At 29.5% G+C, this 4,420-nt stretch overlaps 1 protein-coding gene across 2 annotated transcripts in view; it reads left to right on the plus strand.

Annotated features, from left to right (window-relative positions):
- Window positions 1-506: 506 nt before the first annotated feature.
- The window catches only part of LOC106470858 (ras-related protein Ral-A-like), a 30,043-nt gene continuing 26,129 nt past the window's right edge, over window positions 507-4,420 (plus strand). Inside the window, exon 1 of one of the 2 annotated variants that reach the window (XM_013931436.2) lies at window positions 507-581. The gene's annotated coding sequence lies outside the window, so the exon portion shown is untranslated. Of the gene's footprint in view, window positions 735-4,420 lie in introns of both variants that reach the window. The other variant, XM_013931435.2, reaches the window with a different exon arrangement.

Below are 4,420 nucleotides of genomic sequence, written 5' to 3' on the forward strand. Positions count from 1 at the left end.
AAGGTAAGATGTTGGAAAATGATTATGATTAGTGTTTAAGATTATAAGCTGGAATGTTACAGCAGGAATCGGTTTGTTTTTAATTAAAATGACGTGAAGATTATTGCGTTGAATTATGTTGTAATTACATGGTCAATGTTAGATCCCATATAGCAAATGGAAACCCATGTGTATGTGTGATTTTTTTTTTAATTACCACAATTCATCTTTTCCTTATAAAAACTGCACTTTTCTGCTGGAAAATCTGCAGCCGATAGAAAATGAAAGTTTTAGCGATAAAAGAAAACTAAAAATGTAATAAAATAAATAGGTGATGGTAAAAATTAAATAAACATTGAAATAAATAAGTAATGGTAAAAATTAAATAAATCAGTAAGCGGGAAAACTATATACATAAATAATTGAGAAAACATTTGCCGAATGCGATCTAACATCAACAGTAAATTCATCTGAAGTTTTTTATACATTCGTCTCTAACGAGAAATAGAGCTACTACTTCTTTTTCCCGTCAACCTTCGCGTGTGTGGAGTTTGGCTTGAGGCGGTGGTCACATTCACAATATGTAGGCTGGATGTTTAAGTGTAAGTGTTGTAAGCAAAAAGTGGGTGTTATTGACAGTTATTCATTAGTCGAGTTAGCATTATCAATTTATTACACGAAAGAGGAAACAATTTTTCTTTAGACTTTATTCAAGTTCTTGCCAGAAGTTTAATATAACTTAAGTAAAATACTAGGTAAGCAAAAACAGAATATTTCTATAACTATAAGTATAACAATATAAGTATGCAGTAAAAAGAGAAACTAAAACTTAAAGTAAAATTGAAAACTAATGACATAATATAATTAAAATTTATAAATTATTATTATTAATAATATATTTAAACACAACGCTTATAAATTATAATGGCCAGTGTGAGACTCGTGTTTTTATTTTAATTTTAGTTTAAGATTAAATTTCCTACTCGCACTCATTGTCAGAGACTAATAAACTATAAGTATTAACTTGTGCATTTTTTAGCATTATATTGATTAACGTATAACCTAATTAGCGAACATTTAAAAGTTGCAATTTGCAGTTTTGAAAATTATTTTTGTAACCAGTATTGGCAATAGGCCCATCAGTCTCACATCACCCTTCTTTCTATCACTGTCAAGTCTTTGGCTTTTCGACAAACTAGTAATAGTACAGTAGTTACTGCTGATTGGTTGTGGTATTAAGAATTGCACTCGGAGCTATAAATTTGTTTTATAATACATCAACTTTTAACACAATAATTGATATATAAATATTTGATAATATAATTTAAAGTGAGAATAAACAGGTATGTACTTATTAGTATTATTAGAACATGCACTATTAACAAATAGTGATATATGTTTCATGCATTTTTCTTTCTTTTGTTTTACCTATGTTTAGCAAATAATCAGACAGTACTATTAATATTATTATAACACTAGTAACAGCAACAGGTAGACTGAAGCTTTATTAGTTTGCTACTGTATCTGATCTGTCCTGCTTGTTGCTAAAATGACATGGCCTGTCATAATGGGAAGCTACAAATGATTTCGTAATATTTATTTTAATTTTCACAGTATGAGTGGGACAATTATACTAGAAAAATTAAAAGAATTTATAGATGAATATTTGTTTTATAACTTAAAGAAGTAACAAGCTCGATCTTGTGAGATCAAGTAATAAATATAATTTGTTCACTGCTTGAACACAGCATTAAACAGACAAAACAAGAGTCAGGACAAAAGTATGTTAAAGTATCTGATATGCATTAAATGTAGCAACCAGTTCAGGTTTAAGTAAAAATAATAATTATATTGTGGGATAAGTTAGGGTTACAACAAGTCTGTGTTGATGCACATGCTAGTACATTATGAATAGCAGGAAAGATACCCAGGAGATCAGCAGTAAGTTTATGGACTTAGAGTACTAAAATCTGTGGTTCATTTTTCCTCTGAGGACAGAGTTCAGATAGCCCATTGTGTAGTTTTGCTATTATAAAGCACAACAACAATAGGAAAAAGAAGTGAGAACTGAAATATTTTCAGAATATACCACAGCCATAAATTAAAGGTTTTTACTTGCTGTTTATGTCAGTTTTTCTACGACTCAATTCAGTTTTGTTTTACATAAATCTTTTCAAACAATTTATAAGTGTATTAATTTTAGACAATATATGATGATAATACTAATATTTGTAATGGTAGACAGTTTTACAATTCATGTTTGAACATTAGGTCTAATAAATACAGAATTAACTCTGCACAAAAGTGATTTCTCGCAATTAAAAATGAATGACAGAAAAACCTCAATAGATTTTAAGATCAGTCCACCCTTGCACCCTGGTGGCTCAGTAGTAAGTCTGATGGCTTATAATGCTAAAAATTTGATTCTGATACCTACAATGGCAGAGCACAGATAACCCATTGTTTAGCTTTGCACTTAACAACATACAAACATAAGAACCATAATTTTTAATTATTTTTTTCAGAACCAAACTCTGGTTTTAGAACATTGGTAGGTTGATTGGTGAGGCTAATTTGTTTTGTTAGGTTAAGCTTATTTGTCTGTTGTGTATTTTAGTCCTAACAGAAGAGTATCGAACATTCCATAAATATCATGAAGAAAAAAATAGCAAGAAAAAGTCACTTTTGATTGCATAATTAGTTTTGTGCCAATTGGGTTGTCAGGAACAATTTTTTTACTTCTTTGTTACTATAATCAATGTAAGAAACGATAAGAGGTAATAAAGTTAACTGAAATTGGTTTATATCAGATTCAGGGGATGTGAGCTAGTAATGTTTGAAGTCAAAGGTGTTAGTTAATAGGAAAAAACAGCTACAACTATTGTCATATTCATGAAAATTGGGTATTGGTCCTGAGTATCAAGTTCAAAAGTGAAAATATGGGAATATGTTTTTATATAACAAAACAAAATTACACAAATTACTGGTCTCGGTGATTTAAAATTAATATATTTATTTCAGTGCCTATTTCTGAATTAATAAAAATTTGAACATATTTTGTATTTTAACGTATTTTTTTCATAGTGTGTTATTACTAGAAGAATCCAGTGTTATAAAGTGTATTGTATTTGTGAGATGATGATTGGTTATTTTTTTTTATTGTGTTTGGGTTGATGGTGATGTGCGTGTGATTATTATAGTGTTTATTAAGCATTTGATTTTTTTTAACACTGGGTTTGTATGTTTTTTCTATAAATATTCTGATATATGAGATGCGAACTGGCTTCCTTTTCATGTTTGAAAGTTGATCTTTTATATACCATCTTGTATTCTCTATAAAATTTGGCTGTTTGTCTCGATTATTATTTTTTTTCTTTTTCATAATTTTTACTATGATTTACTGTATAGTATGTGTCCTTTAATGTTGAGTATTACTACCAATAATATGTTATTAATGTTGCTTTCTTTATGTAAATTAATGCTCTGAAATTTTGTTTTTTTATCAATGTTTTAAAAATTTCTCACGTTTCTCTACAAATTCCTCCCAAAACGCATTTTCCCTCTACATCCTTCAAATGAATTTTTTTTCTTCTAAATTTTCATTCATTGCTTTCAACTGTGTAACCCTCTCCCCCCAGTTTTCTATTATATAGTGTAAATGTCCGTGTATAGTGCGCAGAACAGTTGTTATTAAACAATGCCCTGTACATAAAGCATGGGAGAGTGACTAGGATTGAAGGTTACTGTGAATGTATTGTAGCATAGGGTAGTAAAATTATCTTACAACCTAGCACAAAAAGCTCCAAAAAATCAAAGGTTTTTGCCCGATTAAATTTTGACTTATCATCATTAGTAAATACCAGGATGTAAATGGAGGTGTATTTCTTATGGTTGACGAAATTAACCCGTTACATATGTAGGACTTGAAGCCTAAAAGAAAAATGTTAGGAGTTCAGACTTTAGTTTATTCCTCTTTGTTGTGGTTAGTTTTTTTTTCTTCCAGTCATCCGATAGTGACAAATGATTACATCGGAGTACAAGATGTGTTGAGGCAACATTTTGACTGCAAATTTCACCTGAAAAATACTGTTCCCTTATAATGTGAGGATATCTATTGTATGTTGTTACTTGTGGTGATTGTGGTATATCTGTCTCTCTCTCTCCTGTTTATTTCATGGAAAGCGTGTATATTATTAGTATATTTTTTATTGTTGATAGTTTCAATATTAATTTGTTAGTAAATGCATTTCTTATTTCTTTACAGGCACATTGTGCTTACATATTAAGAGTCAAAAGAAAATCTGATATATTTTTTGGCACAATGAAATGTAAAATATTTATTATAAGTTATAGCTGATTAGTTCTGGTAGCACTGCTACCATCATCAGGGCTGGTGTCTGATGATGGTTAACCATGGTAACGTAAAATATTTATTATAAGT

The sequence above is a fragment of the Limulus polyphemus genome, unplaced genomic scaffold (genome assembly GCF_000517525.1).
Source record: "Limulus polyphemus unplaced genomic scaffold, Limulus_polyphemus-2.1.2 Scaffold4255, whole genome shotgun sequence".
In the NCBI taxonomy this organism is placed as follows: domain Eukaryota; kingdom Metazoa; phylum Arthropoda; class Merostomata; order Xiphosura; family Limulidae; genus Limulus; species Limulus polyphemus.